Genomic DNA, 9,021 nt, shown 5'->3' on the forward strand with positions numbered 1-9,021 from the left:
TAAATACTTGATTAAATAAACACAACTGTTTCCTTTGGTTTTCCAGTGTGTGCAACTGTCAAATCTTGGCTGTGAGCTCAACAGCTGAAAACAGGAAACCTCAATTGAGCAATTTCCTACTTTATGCTGCCCAATGGGTGGCACAGCCATGAGTAGTAAAATGTGACAAAAGCCATGAAGCCAGAACATCTGTTGGACAAACTCCAGCAAAGCTGAGCCAAATGCTGTTTTAAACATTGTGATATCTTTCCCCTTGGGTTTCAGAACTCTAGGTTTTTCATTTTTGCTAAGGTGAAATACTTCTAGTTGAATATAATGTTGTTGTAGTTGAAGCATACGAAAGTTAACAGATGTAACCGAATTTTGAAAACATTTTTATCACATGAACAATTGTCCATAAAAATTTGTCCAATGTCATAATATCATACACTAAAAAAATGAGGAATAGACATGTATTGCATGATTGAATTTTAGCCTTCTATACCATTGGTACTTATACTGACAGGAAAATATATCCCGATGGTAAGAGGTTCACATTTGCAGTCATGAGTATCATAATCCCTGACAGTCATAGGTAAGTCAAGCAAAGACTAATGAATATACTTTATGTGAGCAGGAAGTCAGGGTTCATTATTGTATATACTCTGAATATTGGATATTGCTTGGTCTGTAGAATTAGATTGCTAGCCAAATGATTGTTGTACACTATTGTAAAATTGATAAATGAAAATTTAAAATTAATAGTATTAATTTTGGGGCTAGATTCTAGCCAGTGAATTAACTGAGATAGAACTTTGAAAAATCATTAAGGTGTGAATAACGTGCCAATGGTGTTCCCTTAGTTCCCTGAGAAGATAGAAATTTGCCCAGTAAAACAGTAAATCTAAATATTTTTCTATGAAATGATTTAGAATTTATCAAGAAAGAGGATATATAAGCTAGCTTACCTTTTAGCAAATGCACAACAAATTTGTTAATATTTTTTAAAGTGCTGTTCCTGGTAAATCTTGGTAGGCTCATCAATGTGGCATGCTCTTTCAAAACAATTGTCACTAGATGTTGCCTAAGAGGAAGGTAGTTTTAAGATAACATAAGCCAATGGGACAGAAAGAATAAGAAGCCAAGATACATCACAAGCTTAGAATCATAACCAATCAGCCTTATTATGATCTGTTGAAGTGTAGCCAGCTTGCAGATAAGTGTTGAAGTGATACACTCATATTATTGTATGTCACTGAGTGAAATTTCAGCTCTGTAGATTGGTAATAAAAATGCACTCTGAGGTACTGTTACTGTGGCATGCCAGACACAGACCTATGCCTATCTTAAGTCATCCTCACTATCTTTTCTAGACACTGTATGCCAATGCCTCCTAAATTTCTACCTATTCACAGTCCTGGTCTTAAGACCTGAAATTTATATAAAGCCTCCTAATTAATATCTTCACTTAACCTTTGATAAGTCAACAAAAATATAATACTTTCAAAGGAAATTCTACTACCCTACACAAAGTCATGCATGATGAAAATTTTTATACAAATTATCATCCCAATCAAAAACACTGACATATTTCAAGACATTCACACTTTTTTCTTCTGTCTCTCCACATGTTCTTTCCCACAAATTCAGGTGAGTAAGTGGAAAGCTAGGACCAAGCCAGAGTCCAGAATACTGTTAGGTGATTGCAGCAGAAAGGAAACATTGTTCATTGCTGGTGGATTAGGATATAGGAACCAGCTTCCAGAGCATTTCTGTGTCTATAGCCCATAGAATTATTTCTTTTAGAATACTGAGACTGATAAATGTACTGTTCTTATGATGCTCAGATCTAACTTGTCTTCACTATCACTCCCTCATCCCCTGCTCCTGCCTTAGCACAAATCTTACTCTTCTAAATACACAAGTATTGTCATATGGTACTGCGAACACAGTGTCTAAAATGATAATATTTTGAATAAGTCAAATCATATTTCCCTTTTATACCCAGAGAGTTGGACTATATTTGTTAAGATTTCATGATTTATAAATATACATTTAAAGATGTATGTTTTTTTATGTTTATAGTAGTTTTATTTGTAATAGGCATCATCTAGAAAAAACTCAGATGTCCTTCAACAGAGTAATGGATACAGAAAACCTGGTACCTTTACACAGTGGAGTACTACTCAGGTATTAAAATAATGTATATTTTTATAAAAAGCAATGCTAAAACATTGGGTCTCATAGCCATGACATGTTAATGAACATCTATTACATGTTATTTATGTTGCATCTTCAGTTAGGTAAATCTAGGATAAATCATAACAGCTCAAAGACAGGCACACCAACTTAAGCAAGAAACCATTCCTCCACCTCAGAAAGAATGCAAGCAAAGGCGAACAAGTTATAGTGGGAAGGTGCCGTGGATATATGTTTCTCAGAATTATTTTACCAGTGACATCTGTGGTTCTTCCCACTTTTACTTTCAGTATTTTTTTTTTTTTTACTTTAAGTATTTTCAATGCAGGTGTTTCAAATCAACAATTTTAATCACGAGATTCAACAATATATTTTTTATTATTTTTAATTTTTATTACAGTCCAGTCGTTATTCCTCTCCCCATCTGCCCACCGACCATTCCTCATCTTATACCTCCTCCCTCTCCAAGCGAATGTCCCTAACCCACCGCACCCCATCCCTCTCACCCCATTAAACAGCCTACTCCCTGGGGCCTCAAATCTCTCAAGGGTTAGGTACATCTTCTATCCCTGGGGCCAGACCTGGCAGTCCTCTGCTGTCTGGGGCTTCATATCAGCTGGTGTACACATTGTCAGAGATCTCAGGGTTCCAGGTTAATTGAGACTGCTGGGTTTCCTATGGGGTGGCCCTCCTCCCTGTCTTCTTCCACCCTTCCCCTAATTCAACCACAGAGGTCCCAAGATTCTGTCTTTGTTGAAGACACTTTCTTTATGAATGTATATTTTGGGTTTCTTTGTCATAGATCAAGTGCCTCTAAGTTTGTGGGTTTTTTTTTTTTTTTTCCTGCATCACTATTACTTCATTGATCAATCTGTCTGTTTCAGCACCAATAACATACAGTTTTTATCACTATTGCTCACAATTGTAGTATAGCTTGAGGTCAGGGATGTTGATTTACCCAGAAGTTCTTTTATTTTTAAGAATTGTTTTCTCTAATCTTTTTTTTTTTTTTTTTTTTTTTTTTTTTTTTTTTTGCTTTTGTAGATGAAATTTGATTTGGATAGAATTTAATTTGCAGATTGCTTTTGATAAGATGGTCCTTTTTACTATGTTAATTCTACCAATCCACAAGCATGGGAGATCTCTCTATTTTCTGAGGTCTTGGATTTCTTTCTTGAGAACCTTGACGTTCTTGTCATACATATCTTTCACTTGTATGGTTAGAGTTACCACAAGATATTTCACATTATTTGTAATTATTGTGAAAGATGTCACTTCCCAAATTTTTCTCAACCCACTTATTATTTATATAAAGAAAGGCTGCTGATTTATTTCCTCAGTTTCTATTGTTATGTCACCATTTTCGGTTTTTTTCCTCTCTTACAACTTTATTTAGAAAAAGAAGGATGCATATACAGATTTTTAAAGGCATTTTGGCATAATACTATATGAATATTTTTTGTCAGTACTTAATTCTTTTAGAGGTTTGAGAGCATGCATTGAAATCTCACTAGTTACCATAAGTATAAAGTACTTGTAGGACAGAATGTAACATGGAAACAATTTTCTTGGTGAGTATAGATTAAGCATAATGATCTTTGAATACCAAAAATTGCCACAAGGCTATATTCTTAGCCCTTGGATTATTGGTGATTTAAGGTTCAGGTGTACCACACTCTGAGAGGGTGCTATACATTGTTTTTTCCTAAGAAGGATTTAGGCTTTTGTTTTTTGGCCTTTGTTTTTCTTAAACTTCACACAGTCTGTGAGTTGTTTCTGGGGTGTTCAGAGCTTTCTGCGGTTAGTATCCAATTATCAGTGACTGCATATTATGTCTGTTCTTTTGTGACTGGGTTACCTCACTCAGGATGATATTCTCCAGATGCATCCATTTTCTTAGAAATTTCATAAAGTCATTGTTTCTGATAGCAGAGTAGTACTCCATTGTGTAAATGTACCACAACCTTGTATCCATCCATCTACTAAAGGACATCTGGGTTCTTTCCAGCTTCTGGCTATTATAACTAGGGTTGCTATGAACATTGTTATGTCACCCTTTCATCTTGATTTTGTTTCCTTGGATACTGCCTCTGGGCCCTTTAGTTAGTTTGGCTAGGTGTTTACCGATTTTATTGATTTTTCTCAAAGAACCAGCCTTTTGGTTTTATTGATTCTTTGTGTTGTTCTCTTTGCTTCTATTTGAGTTTTTCTCATATAGATACCAGTTTGAGTATTTCTGATGTCTACACCGCTTGGTTATTCTATCATAACTAACCTTTTGAATTATCTTTACAATATACTGTGTTGAAAACTCACTGAAAGGCGAGATTTAACATCCTTTATAAATGAAGTATTCATGTGAGGGGAATGTTGCCCTTTTGCTCTACATAAAAAACTGTCTTAGAAAATAATATGACACAAACACACGTATCTTCCTGGATAACTTTCATATATTCCTGGTCAAATTTGAGCTATTTACTGCAAAGGAGTTGTCTACCAGACAGGAAAATGAAATCTAGTATAACTGGTAACACTGACATATTAATTCACCCAAAGAAATAGAAACAATGGATATATAATGTAAGAAAAAAAATTTCCAGCTTGGGACAAACCCATATTTCTTAGAACATCTGCTTCTCCTTTATATAATTGGTCAACTACTTTAAATTTTGAAGTTGTGCTGGTACTAATAAGATCTGCTGAAGTTACCTCCTACATTAGATATGAGACAACATCCCTGTTTATCTCTGGGTTTTGCACCCCACTTTGTGTTCTAGTGCACCCTTTCTGGAATATAATTTTCTAAATGACACATTTGCTTTCCCTACGTTCCTTTACTTCTTATAGAAATTACTCATTTTTCCCTCTAACATTTATACAACGGAGAACAGAGATTTCTTTTTTAAAAATGGATAACCAGATTTTGTAGGTGTTGGCTAAAGATCCAAGAAGAAGCCTAAAGCCATGTGCAGATGCTTCCACCCTACTCACAGAAGTCTGCTGGGACGGCCTTCTTTATTCAATTGTGGTAAATTGATTCATTAGTAAGATTAGAGCTCCATATTAGAGAGTGAAATTAGTTTACTCCAAGTTTATCTATTTAAGCTGATCTTACCCACAAATACAAGAAATATTTATAAAAACATCCAGGTTAATTTTTTTTAGTATCAGAGCATTGAACCAATGTAAATGTTCATGTAAAATTAACCATCAAAAGCCAGTCACGTCTGGGATGTGTACACAAGACAGCCCCAAATTCACTGTGCTGATTAACAGGAACTTATTAAAATAGATAAGAGAAAAATTGCTGATCATCTTGTACTACAAGAACATAGTAAGAGGGGAAAACCCAGTTCTTTTTATTAAAACTGAGTACAGTATGAAAATTATAGGAGACCAAAATCAGCAAACAAGTTTTATGAATTACATGAGCAAAAATGTGCCAGCTGCTTTTCATCAGTCTTTGGATGTTTGGATCGTTTTGTTTTTATTTTCAGGAGATTGTCAATTATCAGAGGTTTTCTACCATTCCAGGTTTTTCCACTTTTTTTTTTTTTTAACGGTCATGCCCCTCCTGACTTGGAGAAAGTCAACATATGATTCTCTCTTGTCTTCCTTACACACTCCCTATTCAAAAACTTCAAGTTCTATGTTCCTTTTTAAAAAAAAAAAATATCTTGAATTTAAGAGTTCTCATAGCCATTCCTTGGACACCTGCTTTTCAGGGACGTGTCTTTCAAATTGGTCACACACAGAAAATAACAAAAATACTGCTTTTCAAATTCAGAATGTGAGTAAAAGACTTTCTTCATCACCAGAGGGTTTTGCTTTGCTTCCTGGTTTCTCTTTCCATGAAGGAAATTGATTGTGGCAGAGAAGCAGGCTGTTTTGGTGTTTTCTTTTAAGTTAGAACTTCAGTGCTTTCTCAACTAGCATATATCTTTGTCTTTTCGGAGCAATTAGGGGTGCCTTCAGCTTAGAAGACTTGGGGGCTCTTATGTCTACTATGGTTTTCTTGAATTCTCAAAGACCTGTGGCCAGCTATCTGTATTTTTTTAAGTTGCCCATTTCTCTCTAATGCATCAACTTTCACACTGTTTAACTATGTATAGTATTTAGAATGAACTTCCCAGTTCTTTCTGAGCAGCTATTTTGTATATTTTTTCCAGCTCCTCCTTAATTTCCTTACAGGAGCTCTTCTGACAAGGAATGTGGCTGTTATGTTTACTGGATCATCAACATCAATGTTGTGATTCATCCCTGTTGGTCTCTGAGATATGGAGACTATTACACCACTCACTAGTTACTCTTTAAATAATTTTTAGGTAGATTCGTTCCTACTAGGATGCTCTTGATACCACCTTCGTCATCTTGAAAGCGGGTCCCTGTTGTGAAACTCTTAACTCCTTGAAAACTTGATGGTGTTTCAGCAGAAAAACTAGCCAGACTATTAAGGGAAACTGTTTATGAAACTGAAAAGTAATGGCAAACTACATTGGGTTGTTACGAATTTCAGTTGTTCTGTATCAGTTGAATTTTTGTGCTCTTTTCCCTGTGTATGTGTGGTGGTTCTATTTTTCTCCAATAAAATTTTTATTAAAAAAAAAAGAAAAAAGCCAGTCACGTGTAGTCCCAGCACTTGGAAACTGATCCAGGAAAAACACCTAATCCCAGAAATATGAGGCCATTCTGACCCTCACGGTAAGACACGGTCTCAAAAAGAAGGAAGGAAAAAATAGGAGAAGTAGAGAAAGGAGTTCAGGGAGAGCACAAAAAAGAGGAAGTGGAAGGGGAAGAGAAGCAAAGAGCTGAAAGACTAACCATAGTCAAATCTGACAGCTTCTGCCTGTGAGTCAAAAAGATTAAAAATGTTAATGAGTAAGTTATTTCTGTATATGAATATTGTGATGTTGTCCACTCAGTTATTATGCATATTTTATACATGCTGTTAGATATAAATTGCAGATGGTTCCTTTTTAAGTCAAATGATTACACAGTATTATAGATATATTTCAAGGCACGGTATAAGCTTAGGAAAGGTACTCAAAGAAAAATTAAATTTTATTTATACCATGGAATCAGGTAATCTAACTCCATGTTTTCACTGTTCCTTCTGCTTTTCCAAGCCTAATCCACCACCTTACCCCCATCTCTGTAACCTTACGGACCCTTCTGCTTCACTCCTTTCACCCCATCCTTAATGGAACCCACAGAATTTCTAAACTTTCTCCACACACCTTATTTTACTCCAACACACACCCGAAGCAGCTGCTCTGTTGTCTTTGGAAACCCACAGGCCACGCCTGTCAGGGAAGAACATAGGCTAATTACAGATACTAATCTCTCTCCCAGAGACAAGTACAATATCCTAGTCTCATTCCCAGTTCTTTTTTTTTTTCTGAAAAACAATTTATTAGAAAGTCTCTGCATTTACATTTCAGATGTTATCCCTCTCCCACAATCCCTCCCCCTCCCCCTCCCATTGCCCACATGAATGTGCCCCCTCTCCCAACCACCCTCCCCCACCTCAGCATGTTAATGTTCCCCTACACTTGGAAAAAGAGTCTTCCTGGGACCAAAGGCCTCTCCTCCCACTGATGTCTGAAAATGCTATCCTCTGCGGCTTACGTACCTCAGGTCATGGGTCTTTCCATGAGAACTCATTGCTTGGTGTTTAGTTCTTGGGAGCTGTGGTAGGTTTCAATAGTTGATAATTTTGTCCTTCCCATGTGGTTACAGACTCTCAGCACCTTCAGTCCTTTCACTAGCTTCTTCATTGGCTTCCCTGTGTTTACTCTGACAGTTAGGTGCTTAAAGAAATGGTCAAAGTCCTTAGTCATCTGGAAAATGCGAACCAAAACATCTTTGAAGTTCCATCTTACAACTGTCAGAATGGCTAAGATCAAAAGCTTAACTGTTTGTACATGCTGGTGAGTATGTGGAAAACATGGAACACTTCTCCATCGCTGTTGGGACTGCAAACTTGTACAAACATTCTGGAAATCAATATGGGGCTTTCTCAAAAAAATTGAATTAGCTCTATCTGAAGACATAGCTCTACCATTCCTGGGCATGCTCCCAAATGATGTTCCACCAGAACACAAGGACATATGCCTACTATTCTCATAGAAGCTTTATTTATTATAGATAGAAACTCAAAATAACTCAAATGTTCCTCAAACCATGAATGGATACAGAAATGTGGTTTATTTGCAGAGTGGAATACTTTTCAACTGTTTAAGAAAAGGACATCATGAGTTTACCAAGCAAATAGACAGAACTAGAAAATATCATCTTGCCTAAGGTAAGTCAGATTCAAAAGGACATGCATGGTATGTACCCAAAGAAGTTAAAAATAAAAGAAAGAATGTCCAAGAATCTGACTTAAAAGGGGAAATAAAATGGTATGAGGCACATGAAAGAGGGACGTGGGTAAAGAGAGGACAGGAGACAATGTCAGGAGCCATATGAGGTGTGATATAAGACAGGAGACAGGTCCAGAGGGACAATAAAATGAATAAAAACCTGCAGCTGCAGGAGCTGTGGGTTGGAGGATCTCCAGGAATCCCCAGAGACTAGGATGGAAGGGAGTCTCTCAGGTAACAATGCTGGTGACTTTGTTATGACTCCAAAAATGTGCCTAGCATGACTGTCTTCTGAGAGGCTCTAACCAGCAGCTGACTGAAACAGATGAAGGGCCTTACAGACAAACAGAATGAAGGGAAGGGACCCTTATGGAAGAGTTGGGGTACGGATTGAAGGGCCTGAGAAGTATAAAAACTCCACAGGATGACCAACAGAGTCATCTTACCTGGTCCTTTGGGCAGCTCTTAGAGACCGAGC

The sequence above is a fragment of the Micromys minutus genome (assembly GCF_963924665.1).
Source record: "Micromys minutus genome assembly, chromosome: 15".
NCBI classification, from domain to species: Eukaryota; Metazoa; Chordata; class Mammalia; order Rodentia; family Muridae; genus Micromys; species Micromys minutus.